Source organism: Salvelinus namaycush, chromosome 7, assembly GCF_016432855.1.
Source record: "Salvelinus namaycush isolate Seneca chromosome 7, SaNama_1.0, whole genome shotgun sequence".
In the NCBI taxonomy this organism is placed as follows: domain Eukaryota; kingdom Metazoa; phylum Chordata; class Actinopteri; order Salmoniformes; family Salmonidae; genus Salvelinus; species Salvelinus namaycush.
The window spans coordinates 42545628-42558755 of NC_052313.1; positions in this window are offsets into that span (position 1 = coordinate 42545628).

The window sequence follows — 13128 nt, forward strand, 5'->3', positions numbered from 1 at the left end:
TATTTTCAGGTCTCTTCAGAGATGTTAGAATAAGGCTGTAACAAAATGTTGAAAAAGTCAAGGGGTCTGAATACTTTCCGAATGCGCTAAGTCCCATGACATTATTTTGTAGTAAGAAGAATATTATTGAACTTAGCTGAATAAAATAGAAAGGATATTTTTCCCATTCTGGAGCGTGTGCATATGAAGTGACAATGTTGAGTGTAAAAGTGATCACTTGAAACAGGGTCCTATATCCTAGATTTCTAGTTATTTGGCAACTTTAGTTGTCAATAACACATACCTTAATGTCGTAGAAATCAAAACATATGGGCTGCATGATGCAACTTTAGACTCTTGAAGATTTGAGGAAGCTTGTGCGCTGTTCCTTGCTTCAGGCTGCACAGCTGTTCTCTCATCAAGTAATCATATTTTCAAGACGTCATCCATATGCACCCGAATAGCGAATGTTTTATAGCAAGTGTTTGAAGTCATTTTCGATTGTGTTGACGTCAGAGTGGTTAGAGGGACAATAGAGCCCTGTGTACCAGGCCATTAGGACCTAATGACCGTTAGCATGTTGGGTACTACCAAAGCATGTCCAGAGTGCCTTTGAAGAGATTACCGTGACTCAAAAGTCACATGGAATTTTACTGCCGACATGACTCATGACTGCCGGTGTGGCAGTGAAAAGGTCACCGCAACAGCCCAAAGGGTGTTCCCACATGCCAAAATGCAAATCTTCCATTAGGAAATGCCATAGAACAGTGCGAAAGAGGTAGCCATACCTCTACCTTCCGGCCTGTAACCCTTGATATTATATTTTGCAATACAAGAGCCTCCACTATCCAAAGATGGCCATTAATGAGGTAGGGGGCCTCCCCTTGCAGGGAGGTGCCCCAAAAAACGCAGGGGTTGTTGCCGCTCACAGGTGTTAAAGTTTTCAGTCACTGTGACTGATGCTGGACACAAATGGTGGAGACGCTCTACTAAATGGGAAGAGCGGCGAGTGTAACCATAAGCTTCAGGGCACGACAACACAGCTGCCGCTGACCTTAGACATAGAGGTACGGTTTGGGTGCCAAGGTAACCAGAAGGACCCCAGGGCAAACTGAAGGCACAAACGGTGGACACGAATGGCGCACGCCGCCCACTCACTCGCTTTGCTGGCGTAGGGTAGATGGGCAAAAACGGTCTAGAAAGATAAATATTACATCCCTGCTTTCCAGCGGCACAAAGGCAACCAGATGAAAGCACCAAGCACAATAGACTGTCCCATGTTACAGGCTAAAGGATTGGAGACTGATTTTTGCGTATGCAATGCGCACCCTCAAAACGTCACAACAGAGGTTGTTACCCTACTATAACTGTTAAGGCCTTTGAAACAGGTGAGATACAGTAGCAGTTAACCCAATGTACCATCGGATTTGTCTATTGCTTCTGCATCCGTAGATCGACCATCCATTAGTCTGTGTGATTAACGGGGGGCTAGGCTAGATCGGTAGCTCGGGGCCAGGTCTTTTTACAAAATCTACTGTCTAGTCCGAATGGTTTGAGCTACAAACTATCACAAGCTACGTGTGAAAAGCTGAGACTCTCACAAAAATGCACGTTTTGCTCTATGACGCTCACAAGCTACACAAGAGTCATTAGATGGTAAGGGGTTCTTCTACATAGAAGATCATAGGACATCCCTTGACATAGTGTCTATAATACTGTAATAAGCTCACAGTTTCTATCACAAACTCAACTCTCTACACTGATTAGTTGGATATTCATTTCCCAGTGAGCAGACAATTTCTGCACTTATTTTTGCTTTGACATTATTTTGTTATTGTTATTAGTCAATAAAAGCCATGAATGAAACTGTTTTTCAAATTGTTTTGTGTTCTACTTGTAGCCCTGGTTGTCCTGAAAGGTAAATGGTAAAACACTTAATTGTGAGGCTAAATGTAAGGGCTGGACATGCAGGTAAATGAAAGTCCGTTAATTAAAAAGCCTATTTTTGCTCAGGTCTCGGGACTGAAAGGGTTAAAGGAAGAAGGAAACATGCTGGTAACCCAGATGTCCTAATCCTACAACATAGATAAGGTATGTGTCTGGTCTGTCTTGGCCCTATCCCGGAGGGGAGGGCAAACAAGAGCAAACATTTCCTTAGCCAGTCAATCCCAAAGGGAAAGTAGACAAGTGCCCGACTGCATGAAGGAAAAAAACACCAGAGCGTGGTGGACTTGGTGTACCAGTCTGGGGCTCGGGTGCTCGGCAAACTACCAGAAAGTACAAGTAATGGAATACTGTACTGACTGTCCTATAGCTCGACTTTCCTATATTAATATAACCAAGTTGCTATAAGATTTCCCCCAAAAGATCCTGAGAAACCCTGTGTGTTACGGCAATCTCTGAAGTGAATCCCGGAAACCTGTCTCCCTGTTTATCGTATGAAAACTGAGAATTGTGTCAGGTTTCTCCCTACCTCGACCCACATAGATTGATGATTCTTCCTGGTTGTAGTACCGAGGAGGTTCCCATGTGACCTTGTTAAACTGTGTTGCTAACGCAATAGACATTTAGAAGGACTAATGCCTTAAAGCAAGGGAAATGGGTAGGTCATGGCAAATGGCAATATCATCCAGCTCTAAGTCAGAAGAGATCAGAGGGAGAGCAGACATGCTGACTGACCTCCTGGCTTAAAACCTGAAAAGGTGGAGAGGGGATAGCCGAAGGGGGGATGGGGTACACATCCCTCATTTTCCCATGTGAACGAAGACACAAAAAAGCGCTGCTACTCAGGGAATCCATCGGGGAGTGCCTCCCCAATAATGCGGAGGGACGACTTACATTAAACCCGAACGAGAGAGAGGATAGGGCAAGGACCCGGAGGCTTTGCCCATTATCCTCCTCTGACGCATAGGGCTGTGCCCAAATGTTGGCTGACCGTTCCTGCCTCCTTTCGGGGGGTTAGGAAGGCAGAACTTTGCTGCAGTCCTTGGTTCAGGGGCTTGGCCTGGGCATTAACAGTCTGAGTCACCAGCAGTCTTGGGCCCCCAAAGCCAGCTTGTTGCTCCCTCCCTGCTGTGAGGCTAGAGCAAGTTGCAGTGACCAATGGGCTGCCATGGGGCCCGGGTTCACGGGGAAGGCAGAAGTTGAAGGCTTCTTTCTTCTTCTTTCAATATATTGTCTGATCGTATCAGGACATGTTTTGAGAACCTGCAGAAAGTGTGAGGGAAACTCTCTGAAGTTCTATTACGTTGATGTGTTTTTTCCTCCAGCAGGGGCGCCACTCTTCAAGTACAGACCTGTATTGCCACACTGCTCCCCAGCCTGTTAGCGAAGCATCGATTGTGACTACTTCCCGCCTTGCTAAAATTGATCCGAGAGGAATACCTGTAGTCAAGTAGTTTCTCTTCCTCCATGGCCGCAGAGTAGAGTAGCACGCCCTTGTCACTCAGATTTTGGTGTTTCGAGTCCAAGCGGAGGTCGTTGAACCATACTTGTAGTGCTCTTAAAGACAGGAGGCCAAACAGTGTCACCGCGGAGGCCACTGCGAGCATGCCCATAATTTGTTGCAATTTTCATACTTTCACCAAAACGTTCAACTGGAATTGTTGCAAAAGAAGAAGAATGCTGTCCACCCGATGAGGGGTTATACACACCCTCATAGTATGGGAGTTCAGAGTCATGCCAATAAAGGTGGCCTTTTGGCCTGGTGTTTAGTTGCTTTTTTTCCATTGTTCATGGTAAGACACATTGCGTTGACATGGGTCATTGTGTGAGTGCTATGCTCTCGGCCACACACTTGCGAGAGGGGGCACAGATTGAGCCAGTCATCGAGGTAAGGAAGGTCACCTGTAGATGGAGGAAGCTCAGGGCTGCAATCACACATCTTGTGAAGACACAAGGAGCCAGGGAGGGGCCAAAGGGTAATAGCGCAAACTGGTATGCCTGGCCATGGAAGGCAAACCGCAAAAAACTTCTGTGTTCCAGTAAGACCGGAACTTAAAACTAAGAGTCCTTTAAGTCCAGGGACGTGAACCATTCCCCCGCGGCTACAGTATGTAGAATGTCTACCATCCACAACATGTGAAAGCGGAGAACTTTTAGGAAAACATTGAACAGTTTTAAATCCAGAACTGGACGGGAGCCTCAGTCTTTCTTCAGAACCAGGAAATAGGTTTAGTAAAAGCCATCTTGCTGTTCCGATGCTTTTACTCTTGTGATTGCGTTCTTCTCCAGGAGAGATGTAATCTCCTGGCTGAGGTTGCAGGCTTTCAGGGGGTAATTCTGACCCCTAAAATGATGCGTCGGAACTGCAGCCTGTACCCTTGTAAGAGGGTCATCACCACCCATGGGTCTGAGGAGTGAGATGCCCAGTAGGTCAGGTGCTGCTGTGTAAATCGTCCGAAGGCCAACCACCGCCATTCAGTTTCTGCCCCCGCATCTGTTTGTGGGGGTGGGAGGTGGCTGCATCACCAGTCTTCCCATGGCTCTGTGATGCCTGGTTTCTGGGTTCCATAGCCACGTAGCCTGACTCAGCTGTTGAACATGGGGGCTTGGGCGAGCCAGACCTGGTGACGAGTCACAACTAGGGTGGATATCAGTCTGCCTAGCTCTCTGGACCATGAATGCAAACACTTGAAGAGATGCATCATTCAGGTTGCAGAGGTCCAGGTCTGTGTGCTCCAGCTGGAACATCTTGTTCTGTGCTAGCATGAGCATTGAGAGAGAATTCCCCATGTGGCCTGCTGTGTTGTAGGCCTGTGACAGTAGTTCATCAGTGGCCCTGCACCGAGGACTGGGGTAGCGGGAGTCATCCTTCAGGGCTTCATCTGGGGAGAGCATCAGCTCTGCTATGCATTTATCCACCTTAGGGATATGGTCCAGCCCATGTTGTTTTGCGTCGAACATGGCAGATAGCGTCCTTCTTTCCTTGCCGTAGTGGGCGAGAGCACACAGGTCGGCCCAGCATCGCTGAAGCTCCGTAAGAAAACCTGGTGAAGGTCGCAGTGGCACACAGAATGCTGTAGCTCCCGGGGCCTTCTTAAATAACGGGTTAGCTGCAGAGACTATGGCTCGCTACACGCAGAACAGTGCGCCGTCGGTTTCGTGGGCTTTCCCTCTTTTGGTGGCCCTGGGTGGGTCCCGGTGAACAAAGCCGGATGCTGGTAAATTATCTGTGAAATCCAGGTCCTCAACTCTGGCCAGCCGCTCTTCCCTCACCTTCACAGGCAGGATGGCGCAGTTAATGCAGGGGTCAGAGAGGGCCTCTCGCAGGCTGCCAACACCTAGGCAGGCAGGGCACAGGTCATGGCCATCTTCTTCTTGTTGTTCATCTCCACAAGAGGAGCAGTATGCCCAGCATCATGTTGGTGTGATGTTCTCTCAACTCAGAATGTGAAGAGAAATGTATTTTTATTTATATATATATATATATATACAATACCAGTCAAAAGTTTGGACACACCTACTCATTCAAGGGTTTTTATTTTTTTTATTTTTACTATTTTCTACATTGTAGAATAGTAGTGAAGACATCAAAATAATGAAATAACACATAATATATAATAACACATTATAAAAAAATTATAATATATTTTTTACAAAATTTGTACTTCATATTTTCAAACAGCACATACATTTGGGTGAGGTTTTTTCTCACCTGAGTCGCCTCATTTCACTGCCAAAAATACAATTAAACCATCTAGTGTTCAGCGAAATAACAACACAATGTCAAATTCAGGTATCTTAGTCAAATAATTAACATCCAATCACATTAACCCTTACTCTCTCGCGGGAAACCTTCACTCTTGCGCAGACATTTAGAAACGAAACATGACCATTTGAAAAATAAGCCACGGGAGTTTTTTGGGCGAGAATAAAGACGGCTTTCGAGTAGTAAGACAACAGATACCGTTAATAAGAAGGGGCTAGAAGCGTCTTATATGGTGAGCTACCGAGTGGCTAGGACAGGCAAGCCCCATACTATTTGGAGGACTTAATTGTTCCTGCTGTCGCGGATATGGCTGAGACATTGCTGGGGGAAAAGGCTAAAAAAAAATATACGGACAATGCCTTCATCAAACAACACTGTTTCACGACGCATCAGTAACATGTGTAAAGGGTTGCGTCAATCAAATCTGGTATCAGGATAAAATGTGATTCAGAGTCACCGAATATACTATAATTATATTTATTTAACACAAGTGATAAATGGTAAATGCAATTTTCATATTTACGGGTTCACTGTATCACCACGCAGGGTAAAGCAGAAAACTGACTGAAATAGTACAGACATCTTCTTTTATACTGTGACAGAGGTAGTTCCAACTTTAGAGTTGGCCTGTCACAGTAGAGGCTTAGCGTGGTTTAAACTTGCTAGCCTATCGGTGGTGCCCAGGCTGGTCCCAGCCCCACAGCACTCAGGATTCAGATGTCCGGAATGGTGTTTGTGAAGATTGAGCTGAGTTGTCGGTTTCTACACATTCCTCAGTTCCTGTTTTCTTGTTATTCAGCATTTTTCCTACACATTCCTCAGTTCCTGTTTTCTTGTTATTCAGCATTTTTCCTACACATTCCTCAGTTCCTGTTTTCTTGTTATTCAGCATTTTTCCATCTTGTCTCAACCTTGTGGTTTGCACAGTCGACACCCTAGATTAGCAACAGCTTTTCTGCAGTCACGCTATGTTTTGTGATTAACATGTCCTATTGTTATAAGGCATATATTTATGTTAAAAAGAGAACAAAACCATCCTTCACACATGGCAGGAGATGTTTTGAAACAATTACTGTTTTGCATACAAGCCAGTGAATTCTATGCGTTACAGCTGGATGAGTCAACAGACGTGGCGGGCCTTGCACAGCTCCTGGTATATGTCCGTTACGTTTATGGGTGGTCAATTAAGGAAGACATCCTCTTCTGCAAACCACTGGAAACCAGGACAACATGAGAGGATATTTTTAAAGTTTTGTGACATCAAATGGACTTTGGTGGTCTTGATGTGTTGGTATCTGTACTGATGGCACAAAAGCCATGACAGGGAGACATAGTGGAGTGGTAATGCACGTGCAAGCAGTTGCTCCTGATGCCACTTGGGTACACTGCAGCATCCACCGAGAGGCTCTTGCTGCCAAGGGAATGCCTGACAGCTTGAAAGACGTTTTGGACACCACAGTAAAAATGGTTAACTTTGTTAAAGCAGGGACCCTGAACTCTTGTGTATTTTCTGCATTATGCAATGATATGGGCAGCGACCATGTAACACTTTTACAACATACAGAAGTGCGCTGGTTATCAAGAGGCAAAGTATTGACACGTTTTTTTGAATTGAGAGACGAGTTTAAAGTTTTCTTTACTGACCAATTTTCACTTGTCTGACCGCTTGCATGATGACGAGTTTCTCACACGACTGGCCTATCTGGGTGATGTTTTTTCTCACTTTATTGATCTGAGTCTAGGATTACAGGGTCTCTCTGCAACTATATTCCATGTGCTGGACAAAATTGAGGCTATGATTAAGAAGTTGGAGCTCTTTTCAGTCTGCATTAACAAGGACAACACACAGGTCTTTCCATCATTATATGATTTTTTGTGTGCAAATGAACTCAAGCTTACGGACAATGTCAAATGTGATATAGCGAAGCACCTGAGTGAGCTGGGTGCGCAATTACGCAGGTACTTTCCGGAAACGGACGATACAAACAACTGGATTCATTATTCCTTTCATGCCCTGCCTCCAGTCCATTTACCGATATCTGAACAAGAGAGCCTCATCGAAATTGCAACAAGCGGTTCTGTGAAAATTGAATTTAATCAGAAGCCACTGACAGATTTCTGGATAGGGCTGCGCTCAGAGTTTCTTGCCTTGGCAAATTGAGCTGTTAAGACGCTGATGCCCTTTGCAACCACGTACCTATGTGAGAGTGGATTCTCGGCCCTCACCAGCATGAAAACTAAATACAGGCACAGACTGTGTGGAAAATGATTTAAGACTGGGACTCTCCAATACAACCCAACATTGCAGAGTTATGTGCATCCTTTCAAGCACACACTTCTCATTAACCTGTGGTGAGTTATTCACAATTTTTGATGAACAAATAAGGTTTTATATGTAAGATGGCTAAATAAAGAGCAACATTATTGATTATTGTTATTTTATTATTTGTGCCGTGGTCCTATAAGACCTCTTTGTCACATCCCACGAGGTTGTGACAAAAACTCACACTCATTCTTAAGTTTAATAAATGTATCGTATAGTGTTTTTCCAGGCTTACAATGATTGGTAAAAACAACATTTGAGAGTGCGCTGACCCTGGTGCTAGAGAGGGTACGCAGCTGGAGGTTTAATGTTTGAAGGGGTACGGGATAATAAAACGTTTGGGAACCACTGCTTTAAGACATGAAGGTCAGTCAATCTGGAACATTTCAAGAACTTTGAAAGTTTCTTCAAGTGCATTTGCAAGAAACACAAGAAATGGGCATTGGACTGCTAGAAATCTGTCCTTTGGTCTGATGAGTCCAAATTTGAGATTTTGTGAGACGCAGAGTAGGTGAACGGATGATCTCTTCATTTTTGGTTCCCAATGTGAAACATGGAGGAAGAGGTGTGATGATGTGGGGTTGCTTTGTTGGTGACACTGTCAGTGATTTATTTAGAATTCAAGGCACACTTAACCAGCATGGCTACCACAGCGTTCTGCAGTGATGCGCCATCCCATGTGGTTTGCGCTTAGTGGGATATTTTTTTTTTTCAACAGGACAATGACCCAAAACACACCTCCAGGCTGTGTAAGGGCTATTTGACCAAGAAGGAGAGTGATGGAGTCCTGCATCAGATGACCTGGCCTCCACAATCACCCAATCTCAACCCAATTGAGATGGTTTAGGGTGAGTTGGACCACAGAGTGAATGAAAAGCAGCCAACAAGTTCTCAGCATATGTGGGAACTCCTTCAAGACTGTTGAAAAATTATTCCAGGTGACTATCTAGTGAAGCTGGTTGAGAGAATGGCAAAGGATGGTTACTTTGAACAGTCAAAAATATAAAATATATTTTGATTTGTTTAACACTTTTTTGCTTACTACATGATTCCATATGTGTTATTTCATAGTTTTGATGTTTTCACTATTATTCTACAATGTAGAAAACAGTAAAAAATGACTTTGGACTGGTACTGTATATACAGTGGGGAGAACAAGTATTTGACACACTGCCGATTTTGCAGGTTTTCCTACTTACAAAGCATGTAGAGGTCTGTCATTTTTATCATAGGTACACTTCAACTGTGAGAGACGGAATCTAAAACAAAAATCCAGAAAATCACATTGTATGATTTTTAAGTAATTAATTTGCATTTTATTGCATGACATAAGTATTTGATACATCAAAAAAGCAGAACTTAATATTTGGTACAGAAACCTTTGTTTGCAATTACAGAGATCATACGTTTCCTGTAGTTCTTGACCAGGTTTGCACACACTGCAGCAGGGATTTTGGCCCACTCCTCCATACAGACCTTCTCCAGATCCTTCAGGTTTCGGGGCTGTCGCTGGGCAATACGGACTTTCAGCTCCCTCCAAAGATTTTCTATTGGGTTCAGGTCTGGAGACTGGCTAGGCCACTCCAGGACCTTGAGATGCTTCTTACGGAGCCACTCCTTAGTTGCCCTGGCTGTGTGTTTCGGGTCGTTGTCATGCTGGAAGACCCAGCCACGACCCATCTTCAATGCTCTTACTGAGGGAAGGAGGTTGTTGGCCAAGATCTCGCGATACATGGCCCCATCCTTCCTCCCCTCAATACGGTGCAGTCGTCCTGTCCCCTTTGCAGAAAAGCATCCCCAAAGAATGATGTTTCCACCTCCATGCTTCACGGTTGGGATGGTGTTCTTGGGGTTGTACTCATCCTTCTTCTTCCTCCAAACACGGCGAGTGGAGTTTAGACCAAAAAGCTCTATTTTTGTCTCATCAGACCACATGACCTTCTCCCATTCCTCCTTTGGATCATCAAAATGGTCATTGGCAAACTTCAGACGGGCCTGGACATGCGCTGGCTTGAGCAGGGGGACCTTGCGTGCGCTGTAGGATTTTAATCCATGACGGCGTAATGTGTTACTAATGGTTTTCTTTGAGACTGTGGTCCCAGCTCTCTTCAGGTCATTGACCAGGTCCTGCCGTGTAGTTCTGGGCTGATCCCTCACCTTCCTCATGATCATTGATGCCCCACGAGGTGAGATCTTGCATGGAGCCCCAGACCGAGGGTGATTGACCGTCATCTCTAACTTCTTCCATTTTCTAATAATTGCGCCAACAGTTGTTGCCTTCTCACCAAGCTGCTTGCCTATTGTCCTGTAGCTCATCCCAGCCTTGTGCAGGTCTACAATTTTATCCCTGATGTCCTTACACAGCTCTCTGGTCTTGGCCATTGTGGAGAGGTTGGAGTCTGTTTGATTGAGTGTGTGGACAGGTGTCTTTTATACAGGTAACAAGTTCAAACAGGTGTAGTTAATACAGGTAATGAGTGGAGAACAGGAGGGCTTCTTAAAGAAAACCTAACAGGTCTGTGAGAGCCGGAATTCTTACTGGTTGGTAGGTTATCAAATACTTATGTCATGCAATAAAATGCAAATTAATTACTTAAAAATCATACAATGTGATTTTCTGGATTTTCTTTAGATTCCGTTTCTCACAGTTGAAGTGTACCTATGATAAAAATGACAGACCTCTACATGCTTTGTAAGTAGGAAAACCTGCAAAATTGGCAGTGTATCAAATACTTGTTCTCCCCACTGTATGTGTGTACAGCTGAAGTCAGAAGTTAACATACACCTTTGCCAAATACATTTAAATTCAGTTTTTCACAATTCCTGACATTTAATCCAAGTAAAAATTCCCTGTCTTAGGTCAGTTAGGATCACCGCTTTATTTTAAGAATGTGAAATGGCAGAATAATTGGAGAGAGAATGGTTTATTTCAGAATTTCTTTCTTTCATCACATTCCCAGTGGGTCAGAAGTTTACATACACTCAATTTGTATTTGGTAGCATTGCCTTTAAATTGTTTGACTTGGGTCAAACATTTCGGGTAGCCTTCCACAAACTTCCCACAATAAGTTGGGTGAATTTTGGCCCATTCCTCCTGACAGAGCTGGTGTAACTGAGTCAGGTTTGTAGGCCTTGCTCGCACACGCTTTTTCAGTTCTGACCACACATTTTCTATAGTATTGAGGTCAGAGCTTTGTGATGGCCACTCCAATACCTTGACTTTGTTGTCCTTAAGCCATTTTGCCACAACTTTGGAAGTATGCTTGGGGTCATTGTCCATTTGGAAGACCCATTTGCGACCAAGCTTTAACTTCCTGACTGATGTCTTGAGATGTTGCTTCAATATATCCACATCATTTTCCTCCCTCATGATGCCATCTATTTTGTGAAGTGCACCAGTCCCTCCTGCAGCAAAGCACCCCCACAACATGATGCTTCCACCCCCGTGCTTCACGGTTGGGATGGTGTTCTTCGGCTTGCAAGCCTCCCCCTTTTTCCTACAAACATAACGATGGTCATTATGGCCAAACAGTTCTATTTTTGTTTCATCAAATCAGAGGACATTTCTCCAAAAAGTACGATCTTTGTCCCCATGTGGAGTTGCAAACCGTAGTCTGGCTTTTTTATGGCGGTTTTGGAGCAGTGGCTTCTTCCTTGCTGAGCAGCCTTTCAGGTTATGTCGATATAGGACTCGTTTTACTGTGGATATAGATACTTTTGTACCTGTTTCCTCCAGCATCTTCACAAGGTCCTTTGCTGTTGTTCTGGGATTGATTTGCACTTTTCGCACCAAAGTACATTCATCTCTAGGAGACAGAACGCGTCTCCTTCCTGAGCGGTATGACGGCTGCGTGGTCCCATGGTGTTTATACTTGCGTACTATTGTTTGTACAGATGAACGTGGTACCTTCAGGCGTTTGGAAATTGCTCCCAAGGATGAGCCAGTCTTGTGGAGGTCTAGAATTCTTTTGGGAGTTCTTGGCTGATTTATTTTGATTTTCCCATGATGTCAAGCAAAGAGGCACTGAGTTTGGAGGTAGGCCTTGAAATACATTCACAAGTACACCTCCAATTGACTCAAATTATGTCAATTAGCTTATTAGGAGCTTCTAAAGCCATGGCATAATTTTCTGGAATTTCCCATAATGACCATCGTTAAAGGCACAGTCAACTTAGTGTATGTAAACTTCTGACCCACTGGAATTGTGATACAGTGAAATATTCAGTCTGTAAACATTTGTTGGAAAAATTACTTGTGTTATACACAAAGTAGATGGCCTAACCGACTTGCCAAAACTATAGTTGGTTAACAAGAAAATTGTGGAGTGGTTGAAAAACGAGTTTTAATGACTCCAACCTAAGTGTATGTAATCTTCCGACTTCAACTGTAGGTTATGACTAGATGATGGTTAGTTTATTTAAGTGTTTTGAAACTTTGCATGTTCCCTTGAACATCCTGCTTCAGAGAATCTTCATAGTGATTTCCTATTTCCTATTTTTTATGTGGACCTGACAGAGAGAATGGAAAATTTTCAATGTTTTGACAATTGAATGTTCAATATTTTGCCTTTGGAAATTGAATTAAAAATCTCTAATCATTGTAATGTCATATTTCCTAATGTTTTTAATGTAAAATAAATAAATAATCGAAAACCGTGATTTTTTTTATCGAAACAAAACCAAAGCGACATCAAAAAGCACTAATTGCTCAGCACTAGATGTCTGTCACATCAGAGAGGAAAAGAGGAAGAGAGAGCCCAACTCGCCGGAAAATCTGTCTCCCTCCGTTTTTCCAAAGAAAGGATAGGCGGGAGCTAGACAGCCCGCCATGCCGATTTCTGGACAACGACTCCCATTGTCAGGGCAGCGGAGAGACATGTATCTTCTCAGTATATTCATAATCTTCGGTCACATTCACCCGGTACATTTGAAGCCATGATACACGGGAAATTAGCATGAATGACAGCCAACAAGACCAGCCAATCTGAGGATGATTTACGTGCTAACAGGAGCCAATAGGAGTAGATTTGGGCGTGAATGAGATGTTTTTGTCCACTAGAAAACATTTCAGAATCGTGACTCCCTGACTGGACCATTCTTCACGACTAAGACCCAA